We start from the raw sequence: 10,941 nt of genomic DNA on the forward strand, positions 1-10,941 counted from the left end.
AAAAAGTAGCCAAGAGCTAATCCCAAAAGAGAAGTAAATATAAGGCAAGAGTGGTCAATAGTGTCCAATGCAACAAGTAAGATACAGACTGCATTTTTCAAGTTGCATCTTTTGTTTAAAGAGTGTAATCCTATAGCTGGAGTTGCAAGCTTCTTGAAGTAATCTTGTATATTTTGAGAACAATTTTAGCCATAGTGCTTGGCATAGTATCTGCCCAATAGTATGGGTTTGATAAATGTTAGTTTACTGAATGAAGAAATTCTTGAGTCACACTAACCATCACGGATTAAGATTTCTGTAGCTGCTCCAAGATCCTCTTCCATATTATGATTTTCACATAACAAAATATTGTTAAACCAACCCAGTGAGCTATATTCTCACAGTTTATTTATAAGCATCAAGAGTAATGTAGCATGAATTAACAGAGATCTTTAAAAGTAAGGTTTCTCTGGCCTGGCATTAAGAGCTATTTCCAATCAGAGCAGTTCAATTCCACACTATTTTGTGAAAATTTGCTGCGTTCCAGATACGGTGCTGGCTTCTGAGAATACCAGTTTGTTTAAGACCTGGTCTATGACTCCATAGAGTTCAGAGTCTGGTGAACAATACTATACACAAAGACAGACAACTAAGATGAAGGGCAACGAGCACAAAGAATACAAATGTGACCAGAGTACTAAGAGAGAACAAATAAAGGTCCCTGCCAACTCAGCGGTGTCAGGGAAAGGCTTCCCGGAGGAAGCTGTTGTCAGTCTTCATGGATGGAATGAATGAGTCAATAGTGTAGGGGAAGGACCTTCCACGCAGAGCAATGCCACAGAGGCTTTGTATGGGAAATTAGAATTGTTCAACACAACCAGTGATTAAAGCGCAAGGCATGAAGGGTGTTTGGTGAAGTGATTAGAAACATGATAACTATTTTTTAATCTAGCCAGAAATGCAAATAGAGAGAAGTTTTTAATTTTCCCTAGCAACAAAAAACTGTAAAATTTAGGGGAATTATTTGAACAAGGTAAGTATGACTCAAAGGAAGAAAATAATAGAATTCTATTAAAAGACATCAAGTGAGATCTGACTAAATGGATGAGAAAATTTAATATCACAAAAATATTAATTTTTCCCAAATTAATAATCTCATTCAGTGAAAATCCAATTAAAAGGGGAAGAAAAAATGGACGGACAAATTGAAAACAGCCTAAATGCCCATCAATGGGATTCTGAATAAATACATTGTGATATATCTTTATCATAGAAAAGGAAACTACAAAATGAGTAGTATCTATACCGTTTGACTTAGGTGGTTTTGTGTAATGTAATATAATTTTAAATAAAGACAGTAGAGCGCATACAAAGATATTTTATTCTTATAAGAAAACCCTATATATGTGTATATTTGTCCTGAATAATATTCTATGAGCTAGACCAAGCTATTAACTTTGGAAATCCGGTGTGAGGAAGAGTGGGTGAAAAATAGTGAGTTGGTAAAAAAATTATAAGACTAAACATACAGCAAACACAAAACAGAAAGGTGACCACAAAAAAGTAGCATATATAGCCCATGCATGTAAAATTATGTGTGCATGTATATGTGCATACTGTGTGAATGTACATTTATGTAAACATGCATATTTGCATATTTGTATGTGTGTGTATATGTATATGTGTATAAAGAGAGAGAGAATGAATATGAAAGGGTCACCAAAATATCTAAGACATTTCAGGTGACCCTGACTTTCTTCCTTAGGTTTTTCTGTATATTTTAAAGTTTGGTAAGAAAAGCATTCTTGAATGGTGCAAATGGTTAAATCACTTGGCTGCTAACCAAAAGATTGGAGTTTCAAGTCCACCCACAGTCACCTTAGAAAAAAAGCCTGGCAATCTACTTCTGAAAAATCTACCACTGAAAACCCAAGGAACACAGTTCTCCTCTGACACACATAGGGTCAGCAACTGGTAACTGGTAATCAGAAGAAGTGAAAACTTATTTTAATTTTAAAAGAAAATCTAAAATAATTCTAAGTCAGTGAGTAGTGGTAGATCTGGGAGTAGAATCAATGGGGCCAGGTCACAAAGACCTTTCATGCACTAGTCAGGACCATGGACTTTATCTGTAACTGCTGTATCTCCTCAACACAGACCTGTGCAGACACAGGAGCAGAAATGCACCGCAGTGTGCGATGTTCACTGGAAAAATACAAAACATTTTCCTGAAGTGTCAATTTGACACAATAATTTGGAAAATATTTTTATTTTGTTTTCAAACAGTAGCAGGCAGATAGGGGAAGAAGAACAAAATGTGATGTACCACTGAACTGAGGGTGAGTTGGTTGTTTATTTTCCTTTGGTATTCCTTGGCCCAGACTCAAGGCAGCTCAAAACTCAGAAATGGGAACTAGGGTATAAAGAGAGATCCAAAAGAAGTCCTCTAGTTCTGGCTCGAGCACCAGGGAGTGGGGTGGTTTCAACACTCAGAAGTAATGGAGAAACCCTTATAATTTTTCTTTTCTCAATTCTCTCCCATCTCATCCCTCAAGCAATCCCATAGCCAAAACTCTAAGGTAAGGGAACTTTCATCTCAAGTCAGGGGAACTATGGTTGGTCTCAAAGGATAGGGTGAATGTCTACTGGCCGTGGAAGAATGCAGCAGAGTGGCGTAAATACAGTCCCAGCTTTCTGGCCAAAAGCCAAAAAAGGGGAGCCCCAAGAAACTGGAAAGTACCAAAGAGTTTGTGAAGAAAGAGAGACTCAGGAAGGCAACCCCATGAAACTGTGTATGAACTCCTGTGCTCATTCCCAAGCTGAGTATGGATGGATTTGACCTTAACACAGCCTATCATTAAAAACAAACAAACAAACACGTTACTATTGAGTCAATTCCAACTCATAATGACCCTATAGGACAGAGTAGAACTGCCCCATAGGGTTTTCAAGGCTGTAATCTTTATGGAAGCAAACTGCCACATCTTTCTCTCATGGAGTGGCTGATAGGTTTGAACCACAGACCTTTCAGTTAGCAGCTGAGTGCTTAACCACTGCGCCACCAGGCTCCTTCAATAGCATATCATAGACATTGATAAATGAATGACAGGATACATTACCATCAAGGACCCTTACTGGCCACTGGGTGACACACATTTGGGAAAGATCTGAATAGCACTGCAAAGACTGAAAATTAAATTGACATGAAAGCATCAACCCACAGAAAGATGATAGAACATGCAGCTTGAATCCAGCTAGGTTGATTGTTTGCTAAAACAAACTTATCAATACTCTCAACAGGATGTAAATAAGATCCAGAGTCTCATAAGGTAATATCCAAAATGACCAATATACAAACTGTCAGGAAGCTGAGCTGGAGAGAGCCGAGCTGAGCTGCCAGGTGCTGGAGTAGCTAATTGAGACAACAAGCTAAAATGAAAGTGAGAGTCAAGTCTTTAATTACTTACTGTGATAGTATAAGCAAGAGAAACCTGGAGAAGGCAGTAGCTCCCCCTGTTCCATTTTTTCCCAAGAACGGTAACCAGGCAAGAGTCAGGTGGATCAGCACAGACACAACCATCTCACTGCCAAGGGAGCCCCATACAATAGGCTTCTTCAGTTTTATGGACCTGGGGGTCAGGGTGAGGGCAAGGGTAGAAAAGCTCTGAGTACTAAGTCAGAATGGGAAAAGTGTCTTCGCGTCCCCCCACCATGCCTGTACCCCTCACCTCCTGATAACAGGACTTCAGCAGAGGCACTTAAGGAAAGCCTCTGTTGAAGGGCGCTGATAAAGAGGTCTTTACAGGAGGTGCTCAGGCTAGGAATGCAGACATACATAAGAGCATGGCCAGCCAGTGGGCCTGAGTCCTTCTCTGCAACTCCCTTCAGAGACTGAAATGCACTGGCTGTGCCCCAAGTCTGGTGTGGGGAGGACAGCTTTCCCCCATATGACCTACCAAGTAAAGCCTTTGTAATTGCCTAGACTCCTCACAAATCAATATTACTAGGCATATGATGAATCAGGAAAATGACATCATCTCACAAGGGAAGAGATAACAACGCCAATGCTGAAATGACACAGATGTTGAAATTATCTGACAAGACTTTAAAGTAGCTATCATAAAAATGCTCCAATAAGCAATGGCAAATACTCTTGAAATAAATGGAAAGATGGAGATTCTATCAAAGAAATATAAGATATAAAGAAGTACCAATTTTTGAATTTTTGAACTGAAAACAAAAAAACAAACAAAAATTCTCACTGGATGTCTCAACAGCAGAATGGAGATGATAGAGGAAAGAGTCAGCGAACTTGAAGATAGAGCCCTAGAAATTATCCAGTCTGAACTAGAGAGAGCAAGAGAAAATAAGATTTTAAAAATGGACAGAGCCTTGGGAGCCTGTGGGACAGTTTTTTTTTAAAAGTCTATCATTTGTGCTATCAGTCTCAGAAGGAAAGGAGAAAGCACAATACAGGAAAAAATATTTGAAGACATATTGACTGAAAACTTCTTAAATAGCATAGATCCAAGAAGCTCAGAAAACCCCAAACAGGATAAACTCAAATAAATCCATGTCCAGACACATCATAAACAAACTACTGAAAACTAAAGACCAAGGAATAATCTTGAAAGCAGCCAGAAGAAAATCTAGAGGACAAGAATTATTCAAATGACAGCAGATTTTTCATCAGAAATCATGGAAGCCAAAAAGGAGTGACATAACATTTTTCAAGTGATGAAAGAAAACAACTGTCAATCCAGAATTCTATTTGCTGTGAAAATATCCTTCAAGAATGAAGGTGAGATAAAGATATTCTCAGATGAAGGAAAATTAATATAATTTGTAACCAGCAGACTAAGTTCTTCAGACAGAAGGGAACAGATACCAGAAGTAAACTTGGAAATCAGGAATGACTGAAGAGCAACAGAAAAGGTAAATATCTGGGTAAATATAGTAGACTATTCTTCTCTCCCTGAGTTCTTTGAAACATGTTTGACATTGAAAACAAAAATTATAGCAGTGTCTGGTGGGATTATTGTTGTACGTAGATGTAATACATAGGTTGCACAGGTTGGGGAGGGTAAAGGGTTCTATATGATGACAAGATTTCTACACTTGAAGTGGTGAAATATTGATTCTAAAATAACTACAATACAGGGATGATAAAGAAGAGTATAAAAATAACCTACACTAATCACCCAGAGATAATCATAGTTTTGGTGTTTATCATTTCTGATTGGTTCTAGTGCGTAGGAAGAATACATATTCATAAATACATTTTTTAAGGGAAAATGGGATTCAAGTACCCATATGGTCTTATGATTTACTCCTCAACATTTTATTGAAGTCTTTATATCATTTTGAATCTATGTATAAGGACATATGAACATCTTCCTTTTTAAGACCTGCATAATATATTGTATAGATGCATTATAATTTATTTAACCAATAGTATTTCTTAACATCTGATATGTTTCCAGTGTTTTGCTAACATAAACATATGCCATTATAAAACAAATATTTCGCGCACTGCTCTGATTTTTTTTTATTATATGTAAGTGGAATAACTGGCTCGGTTTTAACATGTGTTACCAGATTGCCTTCCAGTATAGTCATTACTTCACATTATAAGAGGCAACTCTCCAACAAGGTTCATGTCTTTGCTCTCCACTCCATGCAATTCTAGTCTCCATTTCTTCTCTTTTTATTTCTCTGATTTATGCAATGTTCCAAGACCTCATTAATCCTATGTTGCTGCTGTTGGGGACCCCATCTCTATCCTCTTCAGAGCATAGCCAGAAGCTCCTCTTAGAAAAATTTCAATTCATCATAATCTCAAGCCCTTCCAAAGTCATTTTTCTACCTAATTTCCATGTGAGACTTGCATCTGAGGATATGCAGCTGCCCTTACCGTTTGATACCTGGATGTGTCTGAATTCTTAACTAAAACCTTTGACCAGATCCTGTAGAGCTCACACACCTCTCAAGCCTTCAGCTGAGCATGTAGTTGTAACTATTACCGCCTGAACTTCTTGCAGTGTAAAAGCTCCAAAAGGACAAAACCAAAAAACAAACAAACAAACAAACAAACCCTCATATAGCAACCCTATAGGACAGGTCCCACAGGGTTTTCAAGGAGCGCACCTGGTGGATTTCAAACTGCCAACATTTTGGTTATAGTCAGTAGCTATTAACCACTACACCACCAGGGTTTTAGCCTCCAAAATTCACCTCAACTTGCTGCACTTTACCAACTTAGTCTTGTTAAAAGAACGTTCTGACAATGAGTAAATATATAGTTTATTTGGATTCAAAAAGATTCCTGAATCGGGCAGCACGATCCCAGTGAAACTAGAACGTGCTCTCTCAAAAGCAAAATGAGAATTTGTGTTAAAAAAAAAAAAAAAAAGCAAAGAGGCCAAGAAAAAGACAAAACAGAATTTTAATACATTTTTACATAGCATCAGGTCATGGAGAGAGCAAGATGTACAGAGCATCTGTATCTCTTCAAAAGAGTCTGTTTAACGTCTAAGCTAAAACATCTGAGTAGGCTAGTCAAAATGTGTACACAAGCAAATATGTTTGTGCATTGAGGTCAAAGGAGATAGAAACTTCAAATGGAGGTCTTTGAGGTGAAATCTTTCAGGCTTTTCAGCTCCAGCAAGCCTGAAAGGCAAAGTACAAATTTAACAATTTTGATGAGAGATCAGATATTTTCCAGGATTTAAAAGCCCAATATCTTCAACAATCATCTTCCCACTTTCTGAGGTTCACACAGGTGGTGGGCAGTGGGAACTTACTGGGGTCAGTCGTTCTTACGGAAGAAGGAGACTCAGAATCTGTGTTCTTTCAGTCTCAACACTTTTTGTTACCTTTCTTATAGCATTTAAAACGTAATAATTCTTTTTTCAACACATCTCAGCTTTCTGGAAACTCTTACAGGAAATAAATTATCTTCTTAATTGATATATTCAGGCTATGGTCTGCCACAGAGGAAAAAAAAAAACCCCAAAAACCAAACCCGTTGCCATACGGTTGATTTCAACTCATAGCGACCATACAGGACAGAGTAGAACTGCCCCATAGGGTTTCCAGGGAGCTGCTGGTGGATTCAAACTACCGACCTTTTGGTTAGCCGTAGCTCTTAACCACTTTGCCACCAGGGTTTCCACCACAGAGAAGCTGATCAATAAATGCTCATTATGGGAATAAACGAATAAACTTTAAAACGACTGTTTGAGTATAATTAACAGTGTAAGTGTGAGCCATTTAAAATCATCCATATGAACCAGATTAAATGTACATTTCTTTAATACCCGTCAAAAAAAGTTCTTATGCTTTCTTAAAGGCAAAGCCACACGGACATAAGCCACCAAAGATGCAAGAGTGCCACCTACTGGTCAATGTGTAAGCAGAGAAGGCTCTAAGAAGCCATGCAAAATAAATTTAATAATGTGCCCCTTATGTAGATATGTAAAATGTGAAAGGAAGATGGTAACAAAATTGAGATATGTGGTCATGGAATTTTTCTGGAAAACTGGAAAATATTTCCTCCTAATAAGTTATGCAAAACGTAACAATATTTTTAAATGCAGAAGAAAACAGTACAACTAGAAATGTTATACATAATGGTAAATTATTGGAAACCCTCCATAATACAAATGAAACAAGGATGCCAATTATCACTACTTATGTTCAATAGTGTATGGAATATGCTAGCAAGTGTACTACAGGAAGAAAAATAAAAGTTAATGTCAAATATTAGTGGTCTAAATATTCTTACTAAAAGGCAAAGATTGTTGGATAAAAAACATGCAAGAATTGAACATATACTAGCTAGAAGAGAAATATCTTGAAGACAAAGATAGGTTGAAAATAAATGTATAGAAAAAGATATACTATATAAACAGTCAGCATTAAAAGGCTGGAATGACCATATTAACAACAGGTAAACTAAACTTAAAGACAAAGAGTATTACCAGAAAAGACATTTTGTGTTGGTAAAAGGGTCAATTCATCAAGAAAACATAAAATTCATAAATATGTATATGCCTAACAACAGAGCTTCAAAATACATGAGGCAAAATTGCAAGAATTAAAGAGAAAAATAGACAATTCTACAATCGCAGTTGGAGATTTTACAATACTTCTTCCAGTAGTTAATAGAATAACTGCATAAAATATAAATACATAGAAGATCTGAACAACCCTATCAATCACCTTGTCCTGATATTTATATAACATTACACCCAACATCTGTAAGAAATGAAGTTCTGATACATGCCACCATATGAATGAGCCTTAAAAACATTCTGCTAAGTCAAATAAGTCAGACACAAAAAGACAAATATTGTATGATTCCACTTATATGAAATATCTAGAATAGATAAATGCATAGAAACAAAAGTTTCTTAATGGTTACCAGGGCCTGGGGGAAGGGGGAGTGGGAAGTTTATTGCTTAAGGGATACTGAGTTTGTGTTTGGGATGGTGAAAAACTTCTGGAAATAGATAATGGTGATGGTTGCACATCATGGTGAATGTACACTTAACAATGGTTAAAATGGCAAATTTTTGTTATATATATTACACCACAATAAAATTTTTTAAAATGTAGCCTTAATTTTATAATGAGAAAACAATAAGACAAATTCAGATGCTCTATATTTTCTGAGTCGGAACTGACTAGAGGCACCTAACAACAACAACAACCTGCTCTATTTTATAAGACAACTGGCCAGACTCAGTGTAAGGGGCTGTTATTTGTAAAAGGGAAGTCCCTGGGTGGCGCGGATGGTTCAGCGCTCAACTACTAGCCAAAATGTTGGTGATTGGAACCCACCCAGAGGCGTCTCAGAAGATAGGCCTAGTGATCAGCTTCTGGAAGATCACAGCCTTGAAAACTCTACAGAGCAGTTCTACTCTGCCATGAGTTGGAATTAACTTGATGGCAACTAACAACAATAGCATACATAAAAGGAGTCTGAAAAGACATAACAACCAAATAAATGTATGAGCCTGGATTGGACGATGTCTTAGATTTTAAAAAGCTATAAAGGGTATTTTTGAAACAGTTATGTTTAAATGTTTAAATATGCACTATATGTCATAATATTATTGTATAAATGTTAACTTTCTCAGATGTAATAAAGGTAAGCTGGTTATGTGAGATAATGTCTGTCATTAGGAGATAAATGCAAAAGCATTTAGGAATAAAGTGTGTTGACGTCTGCAACTTATTTCTAAACGGTTTACAAGAAACACACACACAGAAAGAGGGAAAATAGAGTAAAATATTTGCAAGTGAATTTAGATTAAGATCTTATAAGTATTAGTTGTTATTATTCTTTAAGTTTTTGCATAGGATTGAATTTTTTCAAAATAAATGTTTTAGGAAAATAAAGAAACAAATAAAAAGATGTGCAAGACTTTCTCACTGAAAACTACAAAATATAATTGGGAGAAATTAAAGAAATTTTGAACAAACACAGGGATATGCACATCTTAGTATAGACTGAAGACTCAACTTTGTAAAATTAATCTTTTAAGTCAATACAATTAAAATTTAAAACACAGAAGTTTTTTAGTAGATATCCATAATCCGATATTAATATTTATGTAGAAATAAAATGAACAAAGAACCAAGACAATCTTGAAAAAGAAGAACAAAGCTGGAGGACTTCAACTACCAGATATCAAGTTTTGAAAGCTGTAATAACGAAGACAGCACGGGTATTAAAGCAAAGGCAGATAAATAAACTCATAGAACAAAACGAGTCCCCAAAACAGACTCACACAAAAATGGTCACCTTGTTTATAATTATGGTGACCCTTGCAGGGACATATTGAGGGTAACGGCACCCCGGGGCAATCTCTAAGATTTCAAGATGAATAGACGTTGATATCAGGGAAGGTCAGCAGAAATGCCTTCCCCGCTCTTGTTCCACTGCCTCAGTCAGGCACCTTTCATGTTTGTGGTGCCTCAGAATGTCATTCTATGCCTCCTCTGGCGCCCCATGCACTTGTGCCCTGGGGTAAGTGGCCCCCTCTACCCTCCTTACTCCTCCTCTACAGCCTTCAATATAGTGGGAGGAATGATGATCTTTTCAATAAGTAGGGCTTACTCAACTGGATATAAAACAATTAAAAAATAAATGTCACATCATACATTCATCCTAAATGGAGTGTAGATCTAAAAGTAAAAGGTAAAATTGTTTATTAATCTTTTAGGAAAAAAAAAGAAGAAGAAAATAGCTTCAAGGACCTGGAGTAGACCAAACTTTTCTAAACAAAAGCACTAAGCAAAAAGAAAATGATGATAAATAGCGCTATATTAAAATGAAGAAATTCTGTTCTTAAAACATACCATTAAAAGGGTGAAAAAGTAAGCTACAGGTTGGGAGAAATATTTATATATATTTATATTTATTATATATATTATAAATTATAAATTATATATCCTCATTACCAAAAAGCACAGGATGCAAGAGGGTAAGGTGTTGTGGGGAGGTTATAGTATATCAGTGTACCCAATGTTATCATGGAATGAAGAGTTTAGAGGAAAGCAAAAATCCCTAAATACTTTTTAGTAATTCTATATTTTGGAAGATGCTATGAGGCTATACATGAGGGAACTAACAGAGCCTAGATGTGTCAAAGAAAATTTCTCTACATGTGAATTTGGAAAAAAGAGAATTTCAGGACAAGGAGCATAACAAGGATATGTTCAAGGAACTAAAAGAAATCCAATTTGGCTGCAGCAAAGAGTCTAGGGCGGTGAAAGGCAAAAGATGAGGTTGAGCCCAGATGGCTTCACTGGAGAATTCTACAAAACATTTACAGAAGAGCTTGTACCAGTTCTACTCAAGCTATTTCAGAGCATACAAAAGGAAGCAACACTTCCAAATTCATTCTATGAAGCCAGCATAACGCTGATACCAAAACCAGGCAAAGACATCAC

The sequence above is a fragment of the Trichechus manatus genome, unplaced genomic scaffold, assembly GCF_000243295.1.
Source record: "Trichechus manatus latirostris isolate Lorelei unplaced genomic scaffold, TriManLat1.0 scaffold00115, whole genome shotgun sequence".
Lineage (NCBI taxonomy): Eukaryota > Metazoa > Chordata > Mammalia > Sirenia > Trichechidae > Trichechus > Trichechus manatus.